This window comes from Bufo bufo, chromosome 6 (genome assembly GCF_905171765.1).
Source record: "Bufo bufo chromosome 6, aBufBuf1.1, whole genome shotgun sequence".
In the NCBI taxonomy this organism is placed as follows: domain Eukaryota; kingdom Metazoa; phylum Chordata; class Amphibia; order Anura; family Bufonidae; genus Bufo; species Bufo bufo.
Window position 1 is genome coordinate 385096406 of NC_053394.1, and position 10057 is coordinate 385106462.

General features: G+C 46.9%; 1 protein-coding gene across 1 annotated transcript in view; it reads left to right on the plus strand.

Moving 5' to 3' along the window:
* The window catches only part of LOC121003524 (zinc finger protein 585A-like), a 295023-nt gene that overhangs the window by 14310 nt on the left and 270656 nt on the right, over positions 1 to 10057 (plus strand). The gene's annotated exons all lie outside the window — the stretch shown is intronic.

The window sequence follows — 10057 nt, forward strand, 5'->3', positions numbered from 1 at the left end:
ATATAACTGTTTACACTTATGAAAAGGCACAACATGGCGGTGATTGCTTGTTTTGTGCACATAGTGGTTTCCACCTTGCCAGGCAGGGCCGTTATGCCGCACAAGCATCACTTGCCACATGTGGATGCCCCAGTTATAAAGAAAATAGCAAAATAAAAAAATGCTTAAATATCACACCTGCCAAAATGTATTTTAAAAGTATCAAAATATATGATAAAATACAAGTGAGGATAAATTAGAAAAACAGTCCACACCTGCCGAAACCGTAAGCATAGTCGGCCTTTTCACTTGAAACAAAAAAAATATATATGAAAATGACCAAAACGGGGATCCAATTTTAATCATTCATTTTGGCGTCAATTAGCATATTTAAAGAATAAGCAGCTGGAGTTTGAAATAAAACAACATTTTTCCCCCAAATAAAGCTAAAAAGATAAAAAAAAAATCGCTAAAAACATATTAATAAAGAACCCCTATGTGACATGTAAAAACAATAGCAAAAATGTGGTGGGTTGCACAAGAAGTAAAAGTTATGCTTGGACCATTAAACCTCTCCATGCTCTAAATGACAATAATGCGTATGTCATTAAAGGGGTTTTCCAGTACTGTGATCTCGATGGCCTTTTGTCAGGATAGGCCATAAGTATCATATTGGTGGGGGGTCTGACACCTGGCACCCCACCAATCAGCTGGTCTACAGAAGCTCTGGCACCAGAACTCCACAGATCCATCCTGTGCCTTAGACAGATGTGGTTACCAATCTCTTCAGTTGAAGCAGCTCCGACATAACCGGATTCATCCACTACACCATGTTGGAAAAGTTTTTGAAATTCATATAATTTTAAAGGGATAACAAAGTGATTTTTGTTAAGACTGTTGACTTGGGTAATAAAGCACAAATGCAGAGAACATCTGGGTCAACAGTTTATAGAACATCCTGCCTCATCATCCTGTCATATTCTATAGAAACATCCTGTTATATGTTCTATGCAAAGTATCCACTAAACTGCCTAGTTATAGCAATTATTATTATATAACTTATTTCTTTATTGCTTACATAAGGAACCTTATATAAAGCCTGGACTCCTAGTATAATCAGACTGCTGCTTAGCAGAGCTTGACAACATTGTATCGTGTGTTATTTGGTTGTCTCACTGTCGGCAGGAAATAAAGATTTGCCTACCTTTTGATTCAGATGACTTTGTTCCTCAATTGATAGATATTTAGCGTAAAACTAAGCAGATGGGAATATATTTCTGATAAAGATTTTGAATATATATGGAATATGTGGAGTTAGGATTTAATGCCTGCCCATTTGCACAGGTGAAGGGAATTGGCAGAGAATACAGGCTCCAAAGGTGGCCCTGCTTAAAGGCAGACCCTGTGTTTACATGTCACACTCGGCTCAGACAAGCTGGCAGCTCAGCTCCACTGATGGGGGCTGAGTTGGTCAACAACAATAAAGAAACTCCCTAGAGTGACATGTTTTGTTGTCTCGATCCACGAATCCACACGTCCGTGTCTCTGTATTATGTTACATGCTATCTGGGTTGGTTTCTGACCCGATATAACCCTGTTAATGGACTGGGCTTATATCCAACAAGGAACTGCTGGCAGTCTACTGGGCTAGCAGGGTTCTGTCTAACTGGGGCAGTGATAGTGCTCTCTTAGCCTGTCAGGGTTGTGAGCGAGTGTTAAAGCATGCCGAAAGTAGTGTGGGCCACCCTCTGTCACATCCTGTGCCCGTGTGGACAGGGGCTGTCTGTGTAAACCAGTTCCAAGCTGACCTTACTTACTCCCACGGAGGGCATAACAAGTCTTGGTAACCAGTGCTGAAACCATACCATGTGATCCTGACGTACAGTGACGTCAGGCAGGGCTGCGAGGTGCGGTACGTCACTATATATATCTTTATATATATATCTTTTTTGTAAGGGATCGCTTTCTCTCAGGGGGTCGCAATCACAAACTTCTTCTCTGACCACGGGGTTCAAGTCCAAAAGGTACTTTATTTCGGCACTTCAGCTCCATCACATAGAAAATAAACACCTGCCCGTCTGGGCTCTACCTACTACACCTCACCTATAGAGCGCCGTTCACACACTGGATTACATCTGGCTTCCTCAGCCATATACTGTCCAGCAGCCTCCATGCTGTGACCACCCATGCATGTGGTGGAAGGTGGTGGGCTGGAAGATCCCTCTATCAAACCTAGTGTGGGTATTGTGGGTTTTGGTCCCATTACCGGACTTCCTAACCAGTGATGTCACTGTTATTACATGGGACACACTAGGGGCTGGGGCACATTCACATTAGAACTGAACATAATCATCACTAACCCTTTCTGGACATTCATTTTGTGGATACTACAACCAGTGGATTATCTTCCTCTCTAGAAAGACAGATAGCACGATCATTGACAAAACTAAATAACACAACCAGATAGAAATGTCAGATTGCTGCTAAACTTTGCATTATGTCTCAGGCAGATATGTAAATGATTACCGTTGCGGTCTAATTAGACACTGGGTCTTGCCACAAGAGGGCATAAAAGCGCTTCCCAAACTGATCTATAGAAAGGTTCTCAGAGGCTACTTTTGGGTAGTGTACCTTTTGGTGAGATATCAGTGACTGCTAGACATGCCTCTACGATATACCCAGTTGATAGACTTTCAGAGGAGGGACATCATTGGAATAAGAGAAGCAGGATGGTCACTTTGACGAATTGCTAGCCATCTAGGCTTGTCTGACCTAGTTGTTCTGAGGTGTTGGGTGTGTTTTGGATATCATTGGGGCTGGACTAGAATCTGCTAAAGTGTTTAAGGGTACAGCCAATACTGGATTGTCTGTTTCCGAATCTTGGTCTAACTTTTCCTCCTCACCTGTCTTCTTATCATCCTCATTGCCTCCCCAGCCATTCCTAAAAACATGGGTGTCTGTGGGGACAGTGATCCGGGCACAGTCAACACAGAATACAATCCCCCTCGTGTGGTGTGGATGAGGACCACAACACACAGCACAACTCTCTCTCCAATCTGGGTTCTGGGTCCTGCAGACTCTGCAGGTCCATCCCCCAGGACCATTAGAGGGTGGCAGACTTACATTTTCCTTTCTCTGTTGGGGAGATGGTTTAACATTATCATGATAACATTCTTAATAGTACTTCCCACTTCTTCTGTCTCTCTCCACCTCCTCTATATACTTCCCTCGCAGCCGGACTTCTGCCTGTTCTGTGAACTTGTTTTTTCCCACTACTCTGGATTCAGTTTACCACCCGGGATGGGGAGATGTCTACACCTTTCATTAGCTTGCTGATGTTCTTCACTGCCTGTCTTCTCTCCTCCTTACTACTGCTGCAGCTGGGATCCTTGTCGGTCCCATTCTACATACCTTGGGTGTTGCCCATCTCTAAATTAGCTTAGTCTTCATAGGCCCGAGTGGGGACTCCTACCGTTCACTAGGGGGCCAGAAACCTGTAGTTCTCCTCACTACCGCAAAAACCATCGGCCTCAGCGCGGACGCAAACCAAATGCTTGCTGCACACTACTTCTCTTGACCAACAGGCAAACCAACAAAAACAAACACAATGCAAACAGCCCACAGATGTAAACAAGATCCATACACACAAAGTACCCAGACTTTTTCTTCACACCACCGATGCAGAGAGGGCCCAAGAGTTCTTAGTCACCATAAAATGGACTGAGCCACACAGAAACTAGGTTTATAGCACTAGCGAACTCTTAGTGGACAGCTTACCTGGCGTGAGGGTCGCATGGAAAAGAAGGAACAGGCGGCAATGTAAGAATCAAACATACAGTCTTACAGGTAATAACAATTTGTAAAAATTTCGGTTCTCACCTGCTCCATCTCTGCTGTGAGCACGGAAAAATACCGCACTTGGATGCGGATAATTTGAAGTCCAAACAGAAAGCGAAATCCAGCTCAGTCTCGCAGAGGTTCAATGATATTTTATTGGTGCGGGTAAAAATACATCCAGTACAACCAGTCCTAGTCTTTGTGTTTCGGGCTACCAAGTATGTAAGCACTTACTCATGACATACTAAGGACACAACTGAACGCAGCAGATATAGTGGGTCAACACCTGGGCCCCTGATTGGGCTATCACGTGACCCAAAAGAAATGCCGCTATTCACATGCATCAAATCTTCAGTTTAAAAGTTACACTTGTTAAAAACATATCCATGGTCGACACAAAAAGACGTCTGGAGTGGGAAATATACATCACTGTATCATAACCTATTGTTGTAATATCAGATCCAATCTTTTATTAAGCCCCTTAGGCTGATGGCTGCTCAACTGAAAAATCCCAAAAGACTCCCTGTTAAAGAGGACCTTTCACCATAATAAAACCTCTAAACTAACTATACAGATGTGTAGCGCGGCGCCCAGGGATCTCCCTGCACTTACTGTTATCCCCGGGCGCCGCTTTTTTCTCTCTCAGGCTATGAGCTGAGCGCTGCGATTGGCCAGCGCTACAGCATGGAAGAATGAGACGCCGGTAGGTTCCCCTGGGTGGAGCCTAACTATGAAGATACCGGAGGCTATAACCGGAGAACGGAGCGGCGTCTGTATAGTTAGTTTAGAGGTTTTATTATGGTGAAAGGTCCTCTTTAAGAAGTTTCCTCCTATGGTCACCTCCTCTAGTTGGTGCTTTAACCCTCTCAATTCTTTGTACCGGACGTGTCTCCACCATGGGAAACCGCAAAGTGCAAGCTGGCCACAGACACATTGCGGCTCCTATAGTGTGGCACGTCCGAGATGTGTTTGCGTATCCTCACCTTGATGGCGTTAGTGGTGCAACCAACATACTGTAGATTGCAAGTCCCACACGTGATTAGGTATATTGCGTATGTTGTATTACAATTAAGGCCTCTTTCACATGAGAGTGTCTGGATGCGTTGCGGCAAACCCGCGCGAGTAGGTACCCAATTGCAGTCAGTTTTGACTGTGATTGCGTTCCGTTCAGTTTTTATCGCGCGGGTGCAATGCGTTTTGGCATTCTCACGATGTAAGTTGGTCAAATATGAGAAATATTTGAGTCAAGGGACTGCTGTACTGATGGATGTATATTGGAAATGTGGTAGTCTGGCGTATACCAGACTCCCTGGATAGAGATGTCCCGAACTATTCGCCGGCGAACAGTTCCCGGCGAACATAGCTTGTTCTTGGTCGCCGCGGTGGGCGAACATATGTGATGTTCGGTCCGCCCCCTATTCGTCATCATTGAGCAAACTTTGACCCTGTACCTCACAGTCAGCAGACACATTCCAGCCAATCAGCAGCATACCCTCCCTCCCAGACCATCCCACCTCCTGGACAGCATCCATTTTAGATTCATTCGGAAGCTGCAGTCTTAGTGAGAGGAGGGACAGTGTAGCTGCTGCTGATTTAATAGGGAAATCGATAGCTAGGCCAGTGTATTCAGTGTCCACTCCAGATCTGAAAGACTCATCTGATCTGCTGTAAGGACAGCATCCTGACAGCACCCCAAAAAGCCCTTTTTAGGGCTAGTACATCAGTCTGCTTTTATTTTTATTTTTTTCCCTCTGTAATCTAATTGCAATTGCCTGCCAGCGTGTGTGCCAGGCCCACAGCGTATACTGTGCCCACTTGCCCAGTGCCACCACTCATATCTGGTGTCACAGTAGCTTGCATAAAAAAAAAAAAAAAACTTTTTGTACTGTAATATAATTGCAGTTAGTTGCCTGCAAGCGTGTGTGTCAGGCCTACAGTGTGTACTGTGCCAACTACTGCCAGTGCACAGTGCCACCAGTGCCACTCATATCTGGTGTCATAGTAGATTACATTTAAAAAAAAAACAGCAATTTTGACTAATATAATTGCAGTTAGTTGCCTCCAAGCGTGTGTGTCAGGCCTACAGCGTGTACTGTGCCAACTACTGCCAGTGCACAGTGACACCACTCATATCTGTTGTCACAGTAGATTACATTTAAAAAATAAACAGCAATTTTGACTGTAATATAATTGCAGTTACTTGGCTGCAAGCGTGGGTGTCAGGCCTACAGCGTCAGCGTGTACTGTGCCAATTACTGCCAGTGCACAGTGCCACCACTCATATCTGGTGTCAGAGTAGCTTGCACGCATAGTACAACTAAACTAATCTAAAAAAAAATGACAGGCAGAGGCAGGCCACCCCGCAGGGGCCGTCGTGGTCGTGGTGCTGTGATTCCCTTTGGCCCTAGAATAATGCACAGTGTTCAGAGGCCACGTACCCTGAACTCGAAAAGTTCTGAGGACATAGTTGACTGGGTAACACAGGACACCCAATCTTCTACAGCTTCTGCTCAGAACCTTGACGCACCATCCTCCTTCAGCTCAGCTTCGGGCACCTCTCAAGTTACCACTCGCCCGCCTGCTGCCACCACCAACACTAGCACCACAGCTGCTTCACTTGATCTGTCAGAGGAGTTATTTACACATCAGTTGGAAGAAATGAGTGATGCGCAACCATCATTGCCAGAGGATGTAGATAACAAGGATATGTCTCAGTCAGGCAGCATTACACACATGGACGTACGGTGTGATGATGATGATGTTGTACCCGCTGCTGCTTCCTTTGCTGAGTTGTCAGATACAAGTGAAGCGGTTGATGATGACGATGTGTCCGTGGATGTCACGTGGGTGCCCGCTCGAAGAGAAGAAGAACAGGGGGAAAGTTCAGATGGGGAGACAGAGAGGAGGAGGAGACGAGTTGGAAGCAGGGGGAGGTCGTCGCAAGGAGCTAGTGGCACAGTCAGACAGCATGTATCGGCACCCGGGGTCAGCCAGACAGCACGCCAATCAACGCATGCTGTTGCCACCACCAGAATGCCGTCTTTGCAAAGCTCAGCAGTGTGGCATTTTTTGTGTGTGTCTGCCTCTGATAACAGCGATGCCATTTGCAACCTGTGCCAAAAGAAACTGAGTTTGTGGGAAATCCAACACCCACCTAGGTACAACTGCTTTGTGAAGGCACATGATCTCACATCACAAACGCCTATGGGATCAACACATGATGACGAGAACAAGCAGCACACAAGCTCAAAGCCACCATCCTCCTCCTGGTCCAGCATCTTCAGCCACGTCAACCACTGCTTCCCTCCTTGCCCCCTCTCAACCATCCGCCACTCCGCCTCTCGCCTTGAGCAGTTCCTGCTCATCTGCCCACAATCAGGTGTCTGTCAAGGAAATGTTTGAGCGTAAGAAGCCAATGTCACATAGTCACCCCCCTTGCCCGGCGTCTGACAGCTGGCTTGTCGGAACTCTTAGCCCGCCAGCTTTTACCATACAAGCTGGTGGAGTCTGAGGCCTTCAAAAAATTTGTAGCTATTGGGACACCGCAGTGGAAGGTATTCGGCCGAAATTTCTTTTCACAAAAGGCAATACCCAATCTGTACTCTATTGTGGAAAAGGAAGTCATGGCATGTCTGGCACACAGTGTTGGGGCAAGGGTCCATCTGACCACTGATACCTGGTCTGCAAAGCACGGTCAGGGCAGGTATATCACGTACACTGCGCATTGGGTAAACCTGCTGACGGCTGCCAAGCATGGAATGCGTGGCTCTGCAGAGGAGTTGGTGACACCGCCACGACTTGCAGGCAGGCCTGCTGCCACCTCCTTTACTCCTCCTACTCCATCCTCTTCGATAACCTCCTCGGCTGAGTCCTCTTCTGCTGCTGCGTCTTGCTCCACATAAACTGCACCCCCCCAGCTCCCCAGGCGTTATTCCACATCCCGGATACGACAGTGTCACGTTGACTTGCCTGAAAGCAGAGAGTCACACCGGACCAGCACTCCTGAACGCACAGGTGGAACAGTGGCTGACTCCGCACCAACTGGAGAGTGGTGTGTGACAACGGAAGCAATTTGTTGGCAGCATTGAATTTGGACAAGTTGACACATGTGCCGTGCATGGCACATGTGTTGAATCTGATTGTACAACGCTTTGTGCATAAGTACCCAGGCTTACAGGACGTCCTCAAGCAGGCCAGGAAGGTGTGTGGCCATTTCAGGCATTCCTACATGGCCATGGCACACTTTTCAGATATTCAGCGGCGCTTGATTTGCGACAGCCCGACACGTTGGAATTCAACACTCCTAATGTTCGACCGCCTGCTCCAACAAGAAAAAGCCGTCAACGAGTATTTGTATGACTGGGGTGCCAGGACAGCCTCTGCGGAGCTGGGAATTTTTTTGCCACGTTACTGGACGCTCATGCGCAATGCCTGTAGGCTCATGCGTCCTTTTGAGGAGGTGACAAACCTAGTCAGTCGCACTGAAGGCACCATCAGCGACATCCCATTTGTTTTCTTCCTGGAGCATGCCCTGCAAAGAGTGCTGGATCAGGCCGTAGATGAGCGTGAAAAGGAAGAGGAAGAGTTGTGGTCACCATCACCACCAGAAACAGCCTTATCAGCATCGCTTGCTGGACCTGCGGCAACGCTGGAAGAGTAGTCTGAGGAAGAGGAGTCAGAGGAGGAATGTGGCTTTGAGGAGGAGGAAGACCAACCACAGCAGGCATCCCAGGGTGCTCGTTGTCACCTATCTGGTACCCGCGGTGTTGTACGTGGCTGGGGGGGGGGAAGAACAGACCTTCAGTGAGGACGAGGAACGGGACATGAGTAGCTCGGAATCCAACCTTGTGCAAATGGGGTCTTTCATGCTGTCGTGCCTGTTTAGGGACCCTCATATTAAAAGGCTGAAGGAGAACGACCTGTACTGGCCACGCTACTAGACCCCGGGTATAAGCAGAAAGTGCCTGAAATGTTACGGAATTACCGGAAGTCGGAAAGAATGCAGCAGTTCTAAAATAAGTTAAAAAGTATGCTTTACACAGTGTATAAGGGTGATGTCACAGCACAACGGGAATCTAACAGGGGAAGAGGTGAAAGTAATCCTCCTCCTCCCACGACCACGCCGGCAAGGACAGGACGCTTTACAGACGTGTTGTTGATGGAGGACATGTGGAGCTTTTTAAGTCCTACGCATCGCCACAGCCCTTCGGGGTCCACCCTCAGAGAACGACTCGACCGACAGGTAGCAGACTATCGACACTCTGAGGAGCGATGAACCCCTTGACTACTGGGTGTGCAGGCTTGACCTGTGGCCTGAGCTATCCCAATTTGCGATAGAACTTCTGGCTTGCCCCGCTTCAAGTGTCCTGTCAGAAAGGGCTTTCAGTGCAGCAGGAGGTATTGTCACTGAGAGGAGAAGTCGCCTAGGTCAAAAAAGTCTACATTACCTCACCTTTATTAAGATGAATGAGGCATGGATCCCGAAGGGACTGACAGTGGGGGATACGTTTGACTAACAAAGGGCCTGATGACATGCCTTGGCCTCAAAATGGTCCCCACGCTGCTGTATTTAATGTCTGCATACCGGATGACTTTCGTGAATTCTCCGCCACCAACTAGGGTTCAAGCCGCAATGTTTTAGTCACCTTTCTGCCTTGAAAACATCAATTTTTCCGGCCGCTGCTACAATACCTAATTTTTCAGGCATGTGTACATGCCTAATTTTTCTGGCCTCTGGTGCTGCACTGTGGCTGCAAAAACAAAAAAAAAGGCATATACATGTGTCAATTCCCCTTCGTGATCGTTACCTTGTTGTGGTGAAGGGGCTTGCGTATCACAATGAAGCGATCACCTCTATGAGTGTGTTGGCAATGGCAATGTTGGCACACCCCAGATAAGGTCGTTGCTTCATTGTGAACAGATCAAAAGTGATCAGCTGGATAATTTTGCATAGAAAAAAACATTAATTTTTTTTGTGATCATCTAAGGTGATTATTAAGCCTACTAGGCCAACAATGGGCCCACACTGCAGAATCATTGTTTTCTGGGTCACTTAACTGTCACTGAACTACCTCAGCACGACCATAGGCTTTGAAAAACCGCCATCGCCTGCAATCTGCCAAACGTGCGCGCGAGCACAGTCATCACTACACCAAGATTGACGCATAGAGGAATAAAATTTATGTCATGAGTATGTTAACTATTGACAACTCTTTGCGGTTGTCTAAAATCTATTCCATAG